The sequence below is a fragment of the Mastomys coucha genome, unplaced genomic scaffold (assembly GCF_008632895.1).
Source record: "Mastomys coucha isolate ucsf_1 unplaced genomic scaffold, UCSF_Mcou_1 pScaffold18, whole genome shotgun sequence".
Lineage (NCBI taxonomy): Eukaryota > Metazoa > Chordata > Mammalia > Rodentia > Muridae > Mastomys > Mastomys coucha.
In genome coordinates, this window is record NW_022196900.1 from 36,639,878 (window position 1) to 36,661,370 (window position 21,493).

General features: G+C 40.3%; 1 protein-coding gene across 43 annotated transcripts in view; it reads right to left on the bottom strand.

Moving 5' to 3' along the window:
* Ptprd (protein tyrosine phosphatase receptor type D) overlaps nucleotides 1-21,493 on the bottom strand; it is a 2,240,535-nt gene that overhangs the window by 509,266 nt on the left and 1,709,776 nt on the right. Inside the window, exon 1 of one of the 43 annotated variants that reach the window (XM_031377690.1) lies at nucleotides 13,033-13,165. The exons of the other annotated variants lie outside the window; for them this stretch is intronic. The gene's annotated coding sequence lies outside the window, so the exon portion shown is untranslated. Of the gene's footprint in view, nucleotides 1-13,032; nucleotides 13,166-21,493 lie in introns of those variants that run through there. 43 annotated transcript variants of the gene reach the window in all.

The following is a 21,493-nucleotide window of genomic DNA, read 5'->3' on the forward strand; positions in this document are numbered from 1 at the left end:
GGCCAGAACAAGAACATTACAACTTAAAAACCCTACTGCACTTCTATGTGTCTAAAGAAGAATTTGAAATGTTTACCCAATCAACAAAGATAGCAGATCTTACCACACTTGACTAAAGAAATGTTAATCACAGGAGCATTACTTTTAAGTAATGTACTTTTAAAAATGTTTGGAAGCCATCCATTCTTCATTTTTTACTTTTAAAATTATGAATTTACTAGTATGTACACTAGTATACTTCTTAAAGGGCCCTATCATTTTATAAACATTATGAACATAAAATAGCATTCAAAATGAGGCCAAGATGATACATATTTTAAACATTTCTCATAGAAACTAACCATCTGTACAATAAGCCATTGTCTATTCTACCAAAGTGATTTATTAAAGATAATGAAGCGTATGATTTAATAGCGGCCGCAAATCCTTTTTCAAATAGGATGGGCATAAATAATACAAAAAGATGGTCCAATAATAGGCAAGTCCTAACCTAAGATCTATGCTGTATAATGGGTCACAGGAAACCACATGTACTCAGTTAACCGTGGAAGAACTGAAAGCGAAGAGTGGCTATGTATGTAGCAAGGATCAGGCTCCCCATTTCTTACTTTATGAATCACTATGACCATGATTTAGCAAAACTCTTTTCCCCAACAGACAGCACAGAGATCTCCAATTGGAGGTGAGTATGAAGCACTCAAGTTTTGCAAAACTCTGTTAGTGCAAATTACAATGAGCAGTGTTAACCTCACCCCTACAACCACTTAGCATCTTGCACACTGCAGTGGGCAATTCATTACAATATTAATCCTCAATAGGAGAGTAACAGAGTTCAAGGATTAAATAAGATCTCAGAAATCTCTGGCATGTTGATGCATATCTGTACCGCCACCACCCCAGATCCCGTTCAACCTATGTCATCCATTATCCACAATTTTGAAAAGTATGCATGGCCAGATGTCAAAAGTTATTGCTCTTAGCAATAGCAATAACATTCTATTCATTATTAATGCTCTAAAATGTATAGCACCCAAGTTGCATACATTACTTGACTCTAACATGCAGTCATCACCTCCTATTTGCAAACTAGCTATCTCCGGTAGCAATCCTGTTTTCCCACAGCCTTATGGAAACAGTGAGGCAAATTTCTAACAACAGGAAATACAAGCCATCTTACATGCCAGCTGTTTGGCATGAATAGACTGCCTGGCTCTGCCTTACAGTCATGACATGGCCATTCACAATAAGCTGGAGCATCTAGCCTGTTCGCCACACTACCCAGCCAGTCCATCTCAAATAAGACTGGATGCTACAAATCCTAGTGTTCAAGTAACACCAAGCTTGAGATAATGTCTGTGGTTCAAGATAAACAGGGGCCTATGTGTAAGGCCGCTGCAGTTCCTACTGCCCTCACTCTTGTAAACCTGGCTTGCCAGAACTGAGATCATTTTATTAGATGCCATTAGTCTCTGTTAGGATGGTCATTTGAATAACAACAGATTGGCAAGTATAAAACCAAGGCACCTGTTGTACATTTGGCAGCCTGGATGAAGCCCCTTAAAATGAAAACAAATAACAGCTATAATCATGCCAAGCGATGGCTTTTGGTTCAATAATGACCATGTGTCAGAATTAAGTGCATCTGGGAATTCTTACCACAGCCAGATGTAAAGGCAGATTTGTCTTGTCTAGTGGCATATGACTGGATACACACAGTCTACTCAGATTTGGCTTTGTCGTGGTTTAGTAACCAACTAGGTAAGTGGAACCTTTTCAAACAAAATAAATTAAACACTGCAAAGGAACAAACAATATGCTCATAAACTGGAGACCCTAAACATGTAAGATTTAGACCGTGAACTAACTCATCTCTGACTTTTCTGTATACATTGGAAAATGAATGAGAGAGCATTCAATTGGGAACAGAGACTGTTCAAGATTATAGAAGAGTCCCAAAGGGACACTGGGAACTGCAAAGACTTTGGCAAAGCTGTAACATGTGTCTTTTGAAGTGAGTAAGGGGAAAGAGGAAATGACCATGGATGGCAAGGGAGCAAGAGAAAAGGGTTTGAAAGGACACCAAGAATCAGGTGGCTTTGTTTAAGTATTACCTCAAGGTTTGCAATCAGGGGAACAGGAGGCAAACTCAAGTATGTTCTAGTTAATAATAAAAGTTGAATCCAAATCAACGTAGTCAACTGTTGCTTGAAATCAGGGATTGCATACTTTCATTATGAGAATTATTTTTAAATATCACTTATTAAACACAAAACCTAAGTGTAATGACACTTCCCTGTAATCCTAGCACTCAGAATTCAGGCAGGAGGCTCAAAAAGTCAAGCCCATCCTCAGCTGCTGAACCAGTTAAAAACCAGCCTGGGATACAGGAGACCCTATCCCAAACAACAGCAAAGGCACTACATAACTGTGGGAAAAAATCTCAACACATGTTACCCACACAAGGTTATAGTTCTTGAGTATCAATACAAGCATTTTCTTGGGGTTTGTTAAAGGTCAAGCTTGCTACAGAGACGAAAAGCAAAGTCAGTCAAAGAAATATAGGAAGCTACAGTTGAAGCAAAAAAGGATGCTGGATCGGTACAGACAGAAGAAGGCTAGAAAGAGGCTAGTACTTGTTCTAGTTCCACCAAGAAGGTTTAGAGACGATTCAAGAGAAAATATTCTAAATTATGAACTTTAAAATCAAATGCTAAATTTAAGTTTTTCTTCTAAAATGGTTTTATTTGTTTGTGAGAAAATACATCAATTTCAGGTTGCACCTAGAAAACAGTCATATTCACATATATATCTAGCCTACCATTGCTTTAAAATAGTAACTGAGCCTGCGTATGAGATTTATTAAATTTGCTACTCTCAATTTCTAAATATTTTTTCATTTAAAGACATTTATTAAGAACGAAAATATGGATGCACTCTCATCACAAAGAAAGTAGTGCTGCCCCATGCGTCCCAGAGGTTATGGTTAATAGATTAATTTATTAAAAAGTGTGTGACTAAATAGCCCAGTGTTTACATGTGAGAAGTATTTTGGAAACTTGGACCCAAAGGACTTAAATGTTAAGACACAAAAACGCTCATAAAAGAAAAAAAAAAGCATTCTCCATGTGACTTTATGTACCATGTCTGATTTAAAACTTCAGGGTGCCCTGCTGTCAAGGAAACAAATAATTTTCCAAATCATCAAACAAATATAACATCCTGAATTGTAGTCTTTAGAAAACCATAATTAGTTATCTGAAACATTATTCCACCTCCCCCCCAAAAGTCTCAAATAAGCTCCTATAAAACATGTTAAATGGAAAAAAAAATTAATCAACTTGCCCATCTGTTATTGATAATAAAATTATCAGGAGAGCTGTAAAAGCAAATATTTTAGAAGCCATTCTAATGGAGGAAAGTTCCCAGATAAACGTGAAGTAGGCTGGCTGCCAGCAAATGGAGCAGGTATGCGCCACCCCCTTGGCAGAGCTCCACCTCTTTGATGGGAGGCTGCTCTTCGGAGATTCCTGCTTGATTTATACTTCTCTTTATAAAAATGCTTTTGATTCCTAGTGGGTAGTATGAAAGTGCCAGGTTTTATTACTTTAAAATCATTTTTGGTACAGATCCTTCACCTAGCCATATCCAGGGCTGAGTCCAGAGCTCAGCAGCTCATCACTGCCTTGGAAACCTGACTAGCAGAGCTGGAAAGCAGCTACAGCCAAAGGTCAGCTGCCCAAACCCCCGCAGGGAAAAGTGTTTCTCTGTAGAATACGGGAGAGAATCTTCAGAATGGCCAGAGACTCTACATATGCAGAGAAGCAGAACTTGCTTGCTATGTGTGAGATATGTTTTTAACATTTTTTTTTTGTACACAAAAAGAGTGGCTTAAGTGTGAAACAGATAAAGTTTGGTTGCTAACACGGCCTGACTTATAATACTGACCCCCGGATCTACCCATATTACCTTGAGCTCTCAACCTTGAGCTCATTCCTAATCAGTTTTTCTTCCTGTGAAACTGTAATGTAGAAATATCTAATTAGCATTTAATATAATGCATAATATTAGTTTAGGGATTAAATGTAATACTGAAAGGAACCAAACAGAATGTCTAGCAACACAGTAAGTACTTAGTACATTTTAGCAAGTACCTCTAACATAACTATTGCATGGTGATCACTATGATTAGGTCTGTATTTTAAACAATACTAAAGGAAATTTTCTCCAACTAGGAATGCTGAATTTCACCTATCTCAAGAGTCCTGGGTTTTTTCAAGGGACTCAGCCTATGACATCCACATAGCTTAGGCTGCCACTAAACTACATCTCTTAAAACTCCAGCCTACCATCATAGGCATATATTTACAGTGGTCCTCAACCTCCCTAATAATGTGACCATTTAACACAGTTCCTCATGTTTTGGTGACCCCCACTATAAAATTATTCCATTGCTACTTCATCACTGTAATTCTGCTACTCTAATGAATCATCATGTAAATATTCCATATGCATGGTAATTCGATATGTGACTTTTTGGGGGGGGGGTTGCAACCCACAGGTTGAGTGCTATTGGCTTATGATGAATTTATTCTTTATATTCATGATTAAATTAAATTAAATACATATCAAATTCAAATCCTTAGTTCATTTCAATCCAAAGAAAAAGACAGAGTAAGTAAGTTGGGCATTAGTTGATTAGACAATACTTAGAAAGATTTGATTAGTCACAAATTGATTCAGCAGACATGGAGGAAGGAGGGATTCTTGTAGCCATATTGGAGAAGCAGAGAGTCCCACTGCAGACTCCTCCAGAATAGATCAGGATCCACTCTTGCACAAAAACAGGTCACCTTGGGGCTCTGAGTGAGAGAGCAGGCAGGACATGCAAATTACAGTCAGGCTGCAGAGGACTGTGCCTGCTGTTGATGGGGAGTTTGCACTTGATTGTATAGACATGAAAAAAATGCCACATTTCAGAAAGGAAGAGAGAGAAAACTCTAAGAAAACATGGAAAGCTATTTATGGACTGCTGAACATCCAAGCACATGGCAAAATCAGAAAGGGAAAGGAAGACATACAATAAAGAAATTCCAGGAATAGAACTAGAGAACTGGCAAACAACAAGAAGGGAAGAACGGTGTAAAGGATGACACCAAAAATTCCCTTCCAGAGGGTTAAATCGGATAAGGTTTGGCGTGAAGGAAAATGACTACCAATACTGTATGGGAGATAGTATCTAGAGTTTATTATACAGAGCTCGTGATTCGGGAAAGCCTTTTGTTTACAACGATCCATCCAGCTGATAGAAATTTAGGATAGGTACTTACTTGACAAGTGCTAGGAAATCTACTTTCTGGGTAATCTATGCAGAAATCCTGGAGTCTATGCTAACTTGACAGGAATATTCCAGGAGACAGCATTGGAGGATCTGAGTAGATTAATCAATATTCAAAGAGTTTATAATAGAGATGGAAGCTAGGAGGCCTAAACATCACAGGAAAGGAGAATCCAGGAAGAGAAGAAAGCAAGAACCAAGGAAAGAGCTCAGAGCAGTACCCATCCATAGGAGCCTCCCATCAAAGTTTTTTTCAATATTTTATTCTTGTAGGGAACTACTACAACCCTCCAAGGAAAAATAAGTAAGAATGATTACATGAACAGTAAGTAGATTTGGAGTATTTAGGGTATTTCCAGGTGATTATTCCATGCTAGTCAAAAAGTCATGAGAAAGATTAGACTAAGGTATAAAAACAGATCTGAGGAATTCGACGGAACCATTTCAACCAGAGAAGTACGAATTGGTAATGTGCCCTCCTTAAAAACCTTCAAGAATATGTCGATTAAAATACAACATGGAGATATGTTTCCCAGGGAGTTGAGGGTCTACTTGTGAAAAAAAGAAATGATTAGTACCATTCAATATTTTGTTGTAGTGAACATTGGGAAGGATGGAAAATAATCTTATGCTAAAGACTGAAAACAAATGTCTTTTGACCTACAATAGGACACTGTGTCGGCATTTGATGTGGCTAGTCTAATTTCTTCCTGTGGAACTGTGCTGGTGGGTCTTAGGGAAAGACAGAAGGCAGTAAGTAAATTCCTATCTTCCATCAACACATTTGACCTCAGAGCAAACCCCACAACTCGCTACAGGCACCCACCATCCATCACTGCTCTTGAAACTGGATCTTTCAGGAAAAGACAGCTGCGCTGGGCAAGAGCTGAGCAGCTTTCTAAGATGCAATGCACTTTTTTCAAAGCACTTATTTTGGTTTAGTATTTTAATTAACTGCGTTTCTAAGCATTTCTTTCCCCAAACTGCAGTTCCACATCAACAGCTATCCTTGGGAATCTATTAATTCATTCTTGACTTTTAAAGGAAATGCTCCCCGTACATTCTAGGCAAAGTCATTTCTAGCTTTTAGTTTGAAAGCTTTTCTGAGATAGTGGTGTACTGAGGCATGCTAATATGCACAGACTGCAATGAACGCGCTGGGCAAGAAAGATTGTTCTAGGATCTGCAGTGATCACAACAAATACACAGCAGAAAGCAGAAGAGGAGGGAAGGATATAAAATACCTACATCCAACAGTTCTGAGTTTTAAATCAGTCATCGACAACTTAGAGCAAATGGATAATGATCCAGATAGCTATTTAACTACCATAAAATAATATGTGGCTGGCATGAAGCATACTCAGCCCATGGCTAACACATATAGGGTTTATATACGACTTTTTCTTTTTAACCTTAAAAAAATAAGAAATTTTTATTTCTCAGTTTCCTAGATTGTCATCATCACTTGGATGATTATTCTCCCCACTTTAGAGATGGTGAAACTGAGATGCTCAAGTGTCGCCTCCCTCCCTAGGCAGGAGGCGATAGGACTGAGAGCCTGAGTTTTCCTTAGAGCAAACCTATTACTATCCATCTTTTCAAAGGCTGGAGCAAACATAAATCAATAAAAAAATTCACAGATAGATAGATAGATAATAGATGATAGATAAATATGGAAGTGAGTTGACATTCCATAGGAGTCTCTTATACCTAGTTATCCTGTGCTTAAAGTCGATCATTCTATTTATTTTAAAATACAGTTTTCACAAATCTCTAAACAGAGCAAAGAAACTTTTTTAAAAAGACAATCAATTCCTCAACCTCAATTTCTTTCACTAGCTACTGCTACATTAGCTCAAAGGTTGGCTTGTTGTTATTGTTGTTGTTGTTGCTCCTTAAAGACAATTAAGATTTTGTAAATTCAATTAATTTCAAGAAGCTGGCAGAATTACAAATGTTAAAGCCAGTAAACAGCAACGTGGCTATGAATCTCCTGACATTGTTAACTGAAGGTCAAACCTCAGCAAAGAGAGGCAGCCATTCTGGTCAGTGAGCGCAAAGCACTATGACAAAGCCTAGGCTCAGATGGTGTTCGGCTATGGGACTAGGTTCGTAACACTCTGTTCTTAACACTCTGTTGTCGGTGCCACACAGCCATTGGTAGTGGAAAACTGTGTTTGATCACACCATTCAGGTTAGGGGAGAGGAGCATCTAAGAGGTTGGTCCATTACTGTCTGCCCCCCTTTATCCTAGACCTAGCCCTTGCAGACAGAAAAAGCTGCCTTTGCTTTCCAAATGATCGCCTTTTGGTCATTTTACTGCCTGTAAAATACAGAAATTTGACTTCGGGAACAGAAGAACATGGTTAAAGAGCCATGAAAGGCATTCTTTTTTTAAAAAAAAAATGATATAGACTGAATGATTAAGTATATCAGCATCAAACAGAACTAATTAAAATTGGCCATTGAATTATCTTGAGAGAGAAGACACTGCAAGCATCATCTTGGGCCATCTTTCTCGAGTTGCTTTAAGAAGGGTGGCAATATGAAGAAACAGAATCTTAAGTTACTTTAATGCCAAGTCTTAATACCCATATCTTAAAGATTCTTGAATTAATAAAATGTTAACTGAACGCAATCAAATAAGCTAGCTGCATAGAAAGCAACCATGATTTGTTAAACAGGAAACAAGGGGTTAACACTTTAAGGTAATTTCATGGTATGGGCCTGGTAAGAAAATTGAGCTCCAAACTCACCATTTTATCATGGCATTAATATTTAGGTTTCATTAGGTCAGAGACTGCTACAAAATATGAGCATTTGCTCTTTGACCTTGCCAAGACTTATAACATGAAAAACTCTCAAGTTTTACACTGGATGCTATAATTTTATGAGATGAGCAATCAGTGAATGCAAGCCATGTATTCTTTTAGCTGTCTTTCCTTAGAGCTTAACTGTGAAAAACTTAAATATACTTCTCCTTTTTTTAAAAAAGGAAGGGAAATTTGGACACTTTCCTTGCTAAAATGTACTCAAGCCAAGGATGACGTTTTCATAAGCATTACCAACTTCTGATTAGAAGCAAATGAGATTATCCATAGGGAATATGCCAAATAAGCCCATCCTTTGGTAGAAATGTCACTGTTATACTAAAACCACAGACACTTAGGCAAGTGACGTCTGTTCAACAAAAGTCACTGGCAAATACTATGTAAGTAATCTCCTTCCCATTAGCAGACTGCTTCAGCTGAAGTATTATTACACAGGAATCCTCAGTCGCATAGTCTACAGAGAATAACTCCCTTCCTTGATCTTTCTTGGCAAATTAGTGATAATATAAAAACAGAAGGTTTTAAAGTACTGATTTTGCTTGAGGCCACAAACTACCTTTGTGCCATCACAATTAAACATCTTTCCTTAGCGACTTTCTGAACAGTATATGGATTACTCAAGAAAAAAAATAATAAATCCACGAGGCAGCATGAGATTACCAATGAATCTGGTTTAACACAATTGCACTTACTCATACTGACCTTCTCAATTAAAAATGACTGTCCTTTTCTAAAAACAGGACTTATCAAATACTCATTGAGTTCCCTGGAAAACTGAGCATTATTATCATTATTATCTTTATACTTAGTACTTTATTATCTGGGTTGGTAACTGTAAGTGTGTTTTGTAGTCATCCTGTGAAGTATTCTACATCAAAGGTAAAGTTCTTTCAAAGAAACTTTTGGGTACTAGAACTAAGGGCCACTTGTATAGATGTCAAAGATATTTTTAATAAGTCTAATAGGTCTAATGCTCTCAGGACACAAACAAGCTCCAACTCTAGACTACCTACAAATACATGCTGAAATTATTAAGGGATGCTTTAAAAAAAACCTTAAAGAATCGATATTCTGTAGGCTGGCATTTTTCATATAAGACAGTGTTGATAATTCCACATTTATCCTCTAAAATACAGAGTCATTCAGTGCCATGATAGATCAAGGAAGTCTGAAGGAATCCAATATGGAAATATTTACAGTGTGCGCTACAAAGAATCACCCCTTTCAATTTGAAAAACAGAAAATCAACAAAAAATCAGTGTAAGTAGACTTGACCTTACTGTCTAATGTCATCAGGATTGGCACAGCTGATCAATTTCAAATTTTTGAAACAGACACTAAAAATGTATACAGCATCCTCAGTCCAGGTCACTCAAATTCTGAATGAACTATACTTACTGCTTCAGAGTCTCCTTCCTCACAAACTTACACAGCACTTTCAAAAGCATTCTAATCACACTATTAATCTCTGTGTATACTCCCTTTAAAGTAACTCTGCTTCATTTGCCTTCTAAACCTGCCTTGTGTAAGCAATATCCTTATCAAACCAATTAGGAAAAGTTATTTATGTTTTATTTTCTTGTTTTATTTTTACCATGAACTAAGAAACAGTCATTGTAGAAGAATCTACATAAGTAATTTTTTTTTTGTTTCAGAGTCTATATGAAAAATCCCCCTAATACCAGAGTGTCGTAGGTTACCTAAATAAAATTCTTGAAATATCCTTCAATCAGCCTTCACAGCTAACGTCAGAGAATGGGTTGGGGTTTTTCAAAAGGAAAAAGAAAAAAAAACTTAAAGAACTGCCTACTTGAATTTTTCGTAAATGTCTTCTAGGAAGGGTTTGTGTAAGCCATAGCAGGGTGTCTCCTGAATATAAGAACAGTTATACAGGCCCCTAGTGGCTTAGCAAATAGCAGCAGTTGAGGGGAATCCAATTTTTAGTTCTAGGCTTGGGGTATTTTGGTTTTAAATGAGTGTCTATCTTAAAAAGCTTGTCAAATAATGGCATGTAGTATTTTAAGCAGTTTTGTATCTATAATTAAATACATACACACACATACATATATATATATGCATGTGCATTTTGTTATTTTCATTAATTGTCCAACTTCACTGGCTAAGAATTTTTGCCATATAACTGCCACAATAGGACAGTTGACACATCTGCTTCTTTACATGTCATTAGAAAGTATTATCTCACCCATCTGCCTTAAAGTACATCTCAGGGCCACTTTTCTTATTTGAAGCCCATTTCTATTGTATCACCATTACTAAGGGTTTTATATTAAGTGCTCATTATTTTATATTAGACAGACATATCTAAATAACATGCTTATGGTTGTAGAAATCTCAATGTGTTTCCCAAACAGTGCCTAATTAAAAATATTTACAATTAATAACACCCTTTAATTCTCCATCCCCTTGTGTCTTTCCTTCACAAAAGAAAATTCCAGGCAGGCACATTTACAGCTCTTAGCAATTTTTAACTGGACACAATCTGACAGCTGAATTCATGAAACTGACCAGCTTGTCAATTTCACACTTTGAAAGTACAATAATAGCTGATAACATGCGGGTGAATTTAAAAAAATCTGTCACAGAATTGCTAGCTCCATTGAAAAGGACAGTACAGTACATAATTATGGGAGGCAGGAGGTAGGGGAAATTTTATTGTCCATTTAGGAGATCTGTTTCAAGAATTTGGATATAGAGCATAGAAAATGTACTTTCTCGTTGGTACCATATCTATGGGGACATATAGGATATCTGTTCAAAGGAGGATAATGTCTACTAAGCTTTTCCATGCGCATCAACAGTGCTTTCACAATTGGGATCATTTAAAGATTCTTTTAAATCAGAATGTTTTGAGTTTGGGTATATCATCTTGGATTTGCATCAAGTTGAGACCTTGGTGTGTGCACTCTGAGACAGAGAAATAGGCACACCATCAGAAGAAGTACCTCTGATTGAAGGGAGTCAGGGTAGTTGTGCAAAAAGAATTCACCAAAGTCGGCATTTGTAGCTAATTACAACCTCAAATCTGTGAACTAAGCAGTTACTAGTTACTAAAGGTCTCAAAATGTGTGAGCTGTTGCCTGTTAATTTGCTAGCGTTGACTATCGGAGCACATAAAAGAGAAAAGATAAACAGTTTAGGAGCAAATCCAGGGCCAGTGATCCCTCAGGAATCTTCCAGGGCTTTTAAGGTGCAGATTGTAGAAGAGGCTGGGGGATATAACCCAGTCAAAGAAATCCAGGCAACAGGAGATGCTAGGCAAGTAGAGTAGTGGGAGGCGAACTGGAAACAACACAAGTGGGTTGTGATAGTCCAGGTTTTGAAGAACAGCACTACTATTTGTAATTTAGAACACACGATTAATGAAAACCAAGCTCATACTTACTGTTCAAAAAAAAAAAAGCGGAACAAAAACTGACTTCACTTGTTAAAAGATTTAAAATAAAATCAACGTCGCGGAGAAGAACCAGGGCAAGTTTTTGTTGTTGTTTTTTAACATGTCTATGGAAAAGCCTACAGGAATCATCCTGTAGCAAAGCAAAGGATCTTTGCTTGGTGGCTTTCTTTTTTAATTGTTTCCTACTACTTCAACTCTTCATAATAAATTATGCGTTTCCTTCCCCTAGAGCGAGTGTGTGTGAGTACACCAGATTCCCGCAGCAGAACTGGAGCTCCGACCCGGCCACAGAAAGCGCTCCAAACAATTCCCCTCCCGCAGGCAGCCGTGGACCCTCGAGTGTCTCCTATTTTTCCTTCTCCGCACGAGTTCGGAGCAGAGAATCCAAAATCGCCCTCCGGAACGGGTCGCCGCCTCCCGGGGCAGATCGCCGACCCCAAGGCTGAGCAGGGTCCCGGAGCGGAGTAGCTCCGGACACACGACGGTCCCGGGCTAAGCGGGCTCCGGGCTCCGGGCTCCAGAACCCGGACGGCTTACCTGCTCACGTCGGCTCGGGGCAGCCGCCGCCCGCGCCGCTCCCAGCACCGCGCTCCAGCCCTCCGAGGCCGCGCCGCCTCCGGGCGGCCGCTCAGTCCCGCAGCCGCCGCCGCCCAGCCCGCGCGGCAGCCGCAAGTGGCGAGTCCGCGGGAGTCCCGGCCGTGCAGCCGAGCGCCCCGCCTCCCTTTGCCAGCGCCGTGTCCTCGGCCCTGGCGCCCGCCGCTCGCCGCCGCTCCCGCTCCTCCCGCTGTTCCACGCTCCTCCCGCTCCTCCACGCTGCTCCGCGCCCTCCTCCTCCTCCTCGCGCGCGGCTGCTCCGGCGCGCTGCTGGGGGGTCCGGCCGCGTCTCGCCTCCTCCCTCCGCCTCTCCCGTTTCCTCCTTCCTGCTGCTGCTGCCGCCGCCGCTGCTGCTTTTAAAGCAGATTCTTTGGCCACAAATAGCAACTCGGCTGCCCCCCTCAGCGCCTCCCTCCGGTTCTTGTCTTCTTCCCCCCAAAAGTGAAGAGCGAGCGAGATAACCCGATACTGGGGCCCGCGGGGGTGAGGGGAGCGGGAGAGGGGTGCCCGCAGCTCGGGAGTGAGGTCCTGATTGCTCCGGCCAGGGTCAGGACGGAGTGGCCAGCCCACACCTTGAACCTGGCGGGAACCCGGCGGTCACAGTTGCCGGCGAGGTGGCTCGGATGGGGAAATGAAATGAGGGAGCTCAAGAAAGTAATTTTCTAGGCTTCTCTCTTTGTTTCCTTGTCTGGGTGATTTCTAAAATCCTCAAAACTGCTGGAGATCCCACGGAATCGCTGTGCCCAACGCTTGGGGATTGTGTGTGTGTGTGTGTGTGTGTGCGCCTTCTGCGCCCGAGTGTAAGTGTGGGTGCGTCCCGGGCGTGGAGAACCAGTCCGCTGCGCCCGCTGACGAACCTTCAATCCGGACCGCCGACTCACTGAGGGCCACAGAGCAGGAGTAAGGAGAGCTGGGCGAGGAGGCGTGTACACACACACACACACACACACACACACATACACACACACACACACACACACACCCCACAACAGACACAAAACACAGCGCTTGCGCGCGCACACAAGCACGAGGGACACTCATACACACACACACACATACAGAGAGAGAGAGAGAGAGAGAGAGAAGAGAGAGAGAGAAGAGAAGGGGAGGGGGCGGGGTGACGTCACTCCCCAATATCCATCCACCCAGCCAGAAAAGACCCTCTCAGATTCACTCAACTCATCCCGGTGCACACGCATGCACACCCGGGCGCTTCCCGCTCTGCTTCCTGAAGCACAAGAGGAAGAAAGGCTGGTCGCGCCCTATTCAAAGCAGTTGAATAATACAAGGGGCTTTCATTGATGAGACTGAGTTGTGTCTATCCCAGTTCACCTTGGCAGCCTCCTTCTCGGACTTTTTTTAGGATCCTCACTTTGAAGGCAGAGGGGAAGGAAGGGAAGTACCCAGATGTTGGTGTGAGAACTCTTAGGGTGCTTTCAGCTACTTGCTCTTACATTAGCAAAGCACTGTTCTCTGGCTCTCTCGCGAAAGACAACAAAAACCTCTCCAGACAGGCACCAGTTGTTGGACCAGGGTGGATAAGGTGCCTGGTGCGGATTGCTAGCTAAAAAGACGTGGTGTTTAACCTTCTTTCCTACTCATATGATCTCCAGCATGTGGGGGAAGTGAGCAGCTGGAAGCCTCCATTGGCAACTGGCCCATCAAAATTCATTAGGAACACCATGAGAAAGGTCAAGTGAAGTGAAGCCTGGGCCTTCAAGCCACCTCTACGGCTCATTCTGTGTTCAGGCCAGCCAATGCAAACAGCACTTATTTCTGCAGACTCCGAACAGTCTTGGAAGGAGCAAAGGTAAGCAGACCCCTTTAGAAGCAACTTAGTCCAGTATCTAGCATCCTGACTAGTGTGGTCCAGTATCTAGTAGCATCCTGACTGTCATCTCTAGTTGCCTGCATATTTGCTTCAATCCTCTGCATGCCATGCACTTGAAAATTCCTGAATGGATGGTCAGTATTCCTCCGCCCACTGTACACTGCAGAAAGAAGGCACACAGTTTGGGAGGGGTCTTATGAGATGTCGTTTAGTTTCTCAACATGTTGGGAGTAAAGAAACATCTTCAACCAACTCTCCCTTATTTTTTTTTTTAACCTCCCTTTTCTCCTCTTTGAATGGTTAGCCTTACTGTGAGAACTAGAAAGAAGTGCATTATTGTGCAAGTTCTAAGCCATGTTTAACCAAGTTTTAGATGGAACACATTGAAGGCTTGAGCAGAAACTATGAACGGCTAAACTGTTCCTCCTGCCCTGAGAGTTCATCTAGAAATCAGAGCTTATTGATAAATCACTCTCCTCCAGTATATAAACTATACATTGTCTTTCTCATTGCCACATCCTTCCTCATGAACTAGTGGTCCCACTTCTCTCATCCAGATGTTGGAAGTACTTCCTCTGGGTACTGGACAGACAAGGTGCCTTCTGCCTCCACATCTGACCTTGCCAAGAAGAGCCTAGCAGGGAAGCCTGACTACTCTGGGTTCATAGTCTGGGAAGTACTCTCTTCTTCCACTAGGAGCAAGTTAGACTAGCTACAGAATTTAGTACTGGCTGTTGCCAAGGTGAGCAACGGTAGATCACAGTACAAATAAATGGCCAGCCCAACTTCTTCAGCACCAGAAGGTCCTAGATGTTTGAGTCCCTATTATAACTAAACATTTTAAAAAAGAAACAGGGATCTGAGTGGCATCTAGTCTCAGCTGTTACTGTACAAAAGAAACTTAGACATATGCAGGGTGATGCTGCTGAGGAAGGCAAGGTAGAACAGACGCATCCAAGGAGAAATGATAGTGAGATTCCAGCCAGGCACACACACAAGACCACAATGGAACACTCAGCAGCTTATGCTGCAGCATCTCCTACAGCAAGCAGCTGTCATGCTTTGTCTTCTGGATGCTTCAACCAAGAACATGAGAGTTGGGTAGGTTTCCGACTAGTCTCATTTCATCAGTACAGGCAAGGAAACTCGTCTCTGAGACTATAAGGTTACACAAGGTGTCTAAAGCAGAGGCGAAATACAAATTCAGGTGCCATTGCCCCCTCCCACTGATGCTAAAATATCCACAATCATCTTTAAGTTCTAGGTTAAGTAAACTGCTTTTCCAAGTCATCACTGAGCAACCTATGTAGACTGTTTAAAAATGATAGTCATTTACACAAAAGAAAGTGAAGAGATAGAGCTGCACCTGCTAGTTCCCATTCAGCTCTGGCATTCTGTGGAGAAAAGCATGCTGGAGTTTTGCTGTGATGCACACCCCCTGGAGTGCATAATTCAGCTAGGTAGGGTGACCATGAGTTTGTTTTGGACCCCATCCAAAGCAGTTTGTTTCTAGAAGTACTGGTGAGATTTTATTTTCACTTATCAGGAAGCATAGCAAAATTAATTTTAAAATAATCATATTGACAGTTAACAGTAGCTGTTATTTTGTATTATGCAGTAAGCGTGATATCATATCATGTTGTTTTGGTTGGATGGGTGGGGTGTCATAGAAAAAAAAAGGCTCTTATAGTCAAAACTGACCTTGAACTCTCCTCCTGCCTTCTCTACCCTGGTACTGAGATTACAGAGCTATGTACCACACCCAGCTCCCCTTGGTTTTTAAAAGACACACAGTGACCTTTTGAGAGGTTCATGAATATAGTGGTTACATACAGCTTTTTTTTTTCAATGAAAGAAAAGTAAGAAAGAATTACTTTGATCACAGGGCTAAGTCTAGAAGACATGGCCACATCTCCAATCATACATAACCTTTGCTTTTCTGGCTGGATATTATTAATTTCGGGGTTTAAGTGAGGAAATAGGATCAGATGAGGTACAAAATTTACCCATTCCAAGAACTTGCCAGTAGCCAAGCTAGGATTTTGCACCTATATCTTTTCAAATCCAAACTGCTTTTATTTCTGTAATGATGAAAAAAGTATAAACTAAAATATGCAATAAAATTGCTGTTTATCACATTTTCCTTGAAAGGAGTGTATGTTTCTTTTTTTCTTTATGAAATCCACTTAGAATGGAAAAGCACAACATAGATCTGAATGGCACGTGTGTAGTTTCATAAGCACTGAAGCTAATATCAGACCATTCCTACAGGTGCTACGCTGTGTCTAACATTCTTTATTAACTTGTTGCTAAGAGAAGAAATGAAATAATAATGAATGGTTTTAATCCTCAAACATTCACTGCTACAAGTTAAAATGCTAGAGAGAAATTCCTAGATTGAATTCATGTAGCAGCTCTCGGCTGTGTGTGCCCTGTTCTCCAAACATGGATGCAGCCTGAAGTAAAGCTAGAAAAATGTGAGACCCTAAGCCAAAGCTATTTGGCTTAACTCGGAGACAGAAGATCCATTCCCATACCTACGGTTATATTCTACCTACACTGCAAAGAAGAATGGAACCAACAACCACCAGAACAGTGCTACGAGTTTACATGGTTTGTTCCCATTCTTCAGGTCTGAAAGTTCGAAACTAGCACCAAGAAATGGTTGAGGTAGATCCTGGCTTTTCTCATTGACTATGGAAAGGGGCCTGACATGCCAGTAGGCTTTCAGTACACAAGAGGTTGGTGGGAGTTTTGAGCAGTGCTGTGAAAACATGCATAATCTCTGCATATGAAGTAAATATACATGTCCACCCAATCTGGGGCAACAACTAAAAAAAAAAAAAAAATCCCTACTATCCTTAAGAAAAAAAATCAGGCCAGGCCTCTCCTTGGCCAACTCAGCTCAGCTGCGGCATTCCACCCTCACCTGTGCTGTGTAGAGGGCATTATGCTGCAATACGGTTTTCCATTGGCTCAGCTACTGGACATTACAGCATACAATTGTGACAAATGGATATTCCCATTAAATTCTTTAGTAAAGTGGGGTATTCCATTAACCACTGGCTCGGTCCCAACCCAAGTAAAACATTGGGTCATTTTCTTTTTCACATGAGCAAGAAGTGAAGGGGGAAAACAAAGGATATACTCTAATTACTTTCCTAGGGTTTTTTTGTTGCATGCATTATGATAGTCGTATATTACAATTATTTATAATTATCATATGACAAGCTGTCAGCTGAAATTTAACAGGTGATTTGTCAAGAAGCTCCATTAATGCATTCACTAAGCACTGGTTTTCAGTATTTCTTAACAGGAAAATTGTGTCAATTTTGTTTTTAAAACTATGTGGTTTAAATATTAAGAGGCCTCCCGTCTTTAAATGACAGAAATCGCTTATTGAAATACCACTATTGGTGAGTTGTAGTGATGTCCTCCTTTAGTCCCAGCACTCAGGAGGCAGTGGCAAGTGGATCTATACAAATATCAGGCCAACCTGGTCTTCATAGCAAGTTCCAGTCCAACCAGGACTACATAGTGAGACCCTGACTCACCAAAAATAAAATTGAAGTAAACTAAAACTAGCACTATTGCTAACATGTATGGGTGCACAGTTACTAAGGTAAGGCATAAGCATACTTTCATCACGTCAGGTTTTAGATTCTGAAGCTTTCATTGAAAAGAACAATTGCCTATTGTTCTTTTTTGTTCTAACCATGTATAATTTTAATCCATCTTTTACATTTTAGATATGTTTTTTTTTTACTTTGAAATGTGTATGTATGAGTGCACACACTTTCATGCATGTACCTCTGTGTGTACTAATACATGCCACAGAATGCAGAGACATGAAAGGACAACATGCGGGGACTAGGCATAGAACTCAGCTCATCATGCTAGGGCGCAGGGGTCTTTACCCACTGAAATGTCTCTCCAGCCCCATTTTAATATTTTGAAATACATTTGCTTGGTGTATCTGTGGGAAGGGACACATGTGTACCAAGCCACATGCTGAGGTCAGAGGACAACTTGGTGACAGAAGTTGGTTAGTTCCTTTGACCCTGTGGATTTGGGGGCTCATATTCAGTTGGTCAATCTTGGCATTCAGTGCCATCATTCATCTTGCTGGCCCCATTTTTTAAGACATTTTTAATGGATGGATGAATGAGAAGATAGTAAGAGCGAGCATGTATTTGCATTCTGTTTAGTATCTTTGTCTTACCATAATGCAAAGAAAGGAATATTTAAAAGTACAGCAAAGATTAAGAAGTCAGTAAAGAGCTAGTAATTAATCACTGAATAGAGGGCATTCTACAGAGAGCCAAAACTGATGGAGCTGATGACGCAGGCTGTCTTTAGCTGACTGGCACAAGAATTAGGCACACAATGAAGAAGAATCCCAGAGAGTTCCTGCAGGGAGAATCTTGGGAAGAATGAATGTCTTGATGCCAGTATCTGAAGAATGTCAAACTCATAGCACGTAACCTGGAAATGAAATTAAGCTGCATGCCACATTTATTATTGACCCCATGGCCTGCCAAAATTTGTAGTGCTTAAGAGAATGACAGAAACGTACAGCAGTGCTTGCTTAAGTTTCATTTGCACAAGCCTGACTCTTATCTTTAAGCCTGTGACATGCAGCAGGCTGTTAATGACTGGCAATCAGCAACTCAGAGGGAGCTGAATCTCCTTAATGAAAGAATGTGCGTCAAGATTCAACAGAAAGAAAAAAAAATTAAAACCTAAGGCCCAGCTGTCTTTCAAAGCAAATAAGATACCCAACAACCAAGGTCACCAATAAAGTGCAGCGTTCATATTTTTAGAAAAAAAAGACTAACAGACTTGAAATTATTTTTAAATGTTTGTTCTCTCAAGGTTTCATAAACTGACTTTCAAATACTCTGAAGCAAAACACAGTAAGTTAATCTCCATGCCATAAGAAGTGTGTCTATATGAAATTTGGAGCTTACAATAATCAGAGACAAACATGTCCTCATATCCTGGCCCAGGGTCTCACAGTTACCAGATCTTACTGGTCCTCGTGCATACCTGAGCAGTTATTAAAGGCATCAAGACCACTGTTTCCAACTGTTTTGTTTTCCATCTCTCCTATAGTTCTATAGACTTCAGTTACATCACATAATTTTGTTCAAGTTAAGAATTGGTGGCATAGTTTCTCAACTATTCGGAGATTATATTCCTGTCTGATCAGAACCAAAAAAAGCTCCTAGCATAGTATGGCAAGCACTGTAGGATTTCATAAATATTTGAGAGAGCAAAGGAAGGGTGAAAATAGGAATTGAAGAAATGAGAATAATTGAATGTCAGTAGTCCAGTTGAGGTAAAATATTACTTCCTTTATAAAGTTTCCCACACCAATTAAATAGAGTGAATCCACCCTGTCTTTGTCTTGTGTCTTCTTTTCTTTTTCTTCCCTATCTTTATATCTTTTTACTATACGTGAGTATCCTCTTAGGCCTTGAGCTCCTACATGTTCTTAATATCACCATCAACACCTGGACTCTAAGCACATCTTAAACAAATAAGTATTGCATGAGTCAGTGTGATGACATGTGCTTAAGCCCCCGCTGTGGCTGGTGAGGTGTCACTTCATGATCCACTCTTCCTCAGCCTGCACTGAAAAGTGACTTTACCTAGCTAGTTTGGTCATTTAGGTTTCCCCAGTCCTAGCACGCACGGAACTGTCATAGGAAATAATAGAATCTGAGAAGAACTGGATAGATTCATAGTTCCACAGAATCCTTGATGAGAGTAATTTTAGTTTTATATTTTCTTCTAAGATGTCAGAATTATTTATCAGTTGAGAAGGGGAAAGCTTTCATAAGTCTAACTGGTACTGACCTTTTTATTTTTAACTGAATACACTATTAGATAGAAATAGTTCCTGATACCTCACTATATTTGTAAACATTATTTCCTATCTAATCATGTGTTACCATGTCACTTCTTTTTGAAAACTCATTAGACATACTTCGACAACTAGTAACATTAAACAAGGCGAGACAAGTGTGCAAAGGAAAACAACATTCTTAGCTAGTTATCTAGTTGGTCATTCCTTAAGGTTATGTTTTATCTATTTGTTTTTCACCACCAAAGACCCATCTTTCCATTACAAATATCTTTACACATTTCTGAGCTATTATATTGATAATTTTTTTACATATTCTTCTCTTCTCAATCTTTTCTTGGTTGTGCTCCAATCCAGTCCCCATTATGCTGCCCTAATAATTTGGATAAAACACAGGTTTGATTACCCAAGTCTACTACCCTGAGGAATTCAAAGGTTAAGTTACTCACAAGTGTTCTAAAACCATCAAGTTTCCTTAGGTGGAGTGGTACCGGAGCCTATCTTTCTATTCTAAATTTCAAATCCTTCCTACCAATGTTTTAGCCTCTAGTACTGTCCACCTGAAACTGCATTTTCTTTTTCCAACAGTTACACAGTAAATGCATCACCATCCCTAAAGGAGCCTCTCACCTCATACATTGTTTGATTTTCTGATTCTATTGCCTAAATATAAACTTCCTTTATGATCTTTAGAATCTCTTTCAAGGCAAATAACTAAGTTATTGAAACTTGCTAAAATTAAACACCCCTTTTCCCCATTACTCTTCTATGGCTAGATCTGTTTGTATCTATTTACTAGAATACTAAAATACAATAAATTCAAACATGACCTGGATGGAGTCAGTGGGAATTTATGCCAATCGAAACCTAATCATTTCTTGCAGAACCACTTTGTTTAATCCTACCTTGAATGTTCTCATGCCAAGAGACTGTGCTGGGAAGAGAACAGAGGAATTTAAGGAATCTGAGGTAAAGCTAATGTGAGGAGTAAAAGACAGCATAAACAGTTTCTTTATGTTGGCACAGTGCTGGAGACTCAGAATCTCATGCATGATGAGCAAGCAGCCAGTGAACTGCACATTCCTAGGCATCCCAGCTTCTTATTCTTAATTCAGCTTGGAGAAGAACCAACATGGGACACTCAACAGCATGGGGCCTGGAAAAGCACAGAAGCTCACCATGGGGAGCAGATGTGCTTCCCTCCCAAAGGGACTCCAGGGGCAAACACCTCAGAGAGGACTCTCCTGCTAAGTTCAGTCCCCAAACAAAATATTCCCTAAAAGAGGAGGAAAGAAGAGACAAGGACTCTTGAATTATTTCTCAGTTTTATCTCAGTGTTATGTCCTGCCCACCAAAACAACTCCAAATGAAACTTCATTATAAGATTCTCAGATTACCAACCTATTCAACTTTCTCAGTTCTAAAGTGGAGAAAAATAAAATAAATTAGAGTAAGAACTGAAACCTCTCCTGGTTTTTGTGTGATGAATTCTTACCTGGACATTTACATGACACATCCCTTTCATTCTCTTTCTTTATACTCTTTCTCCTCCAGTCTATATGACTCTTCTACAGGCCAACTCCTATCTTCTTTTATGTTCTCAGACTGAAAAACTGTT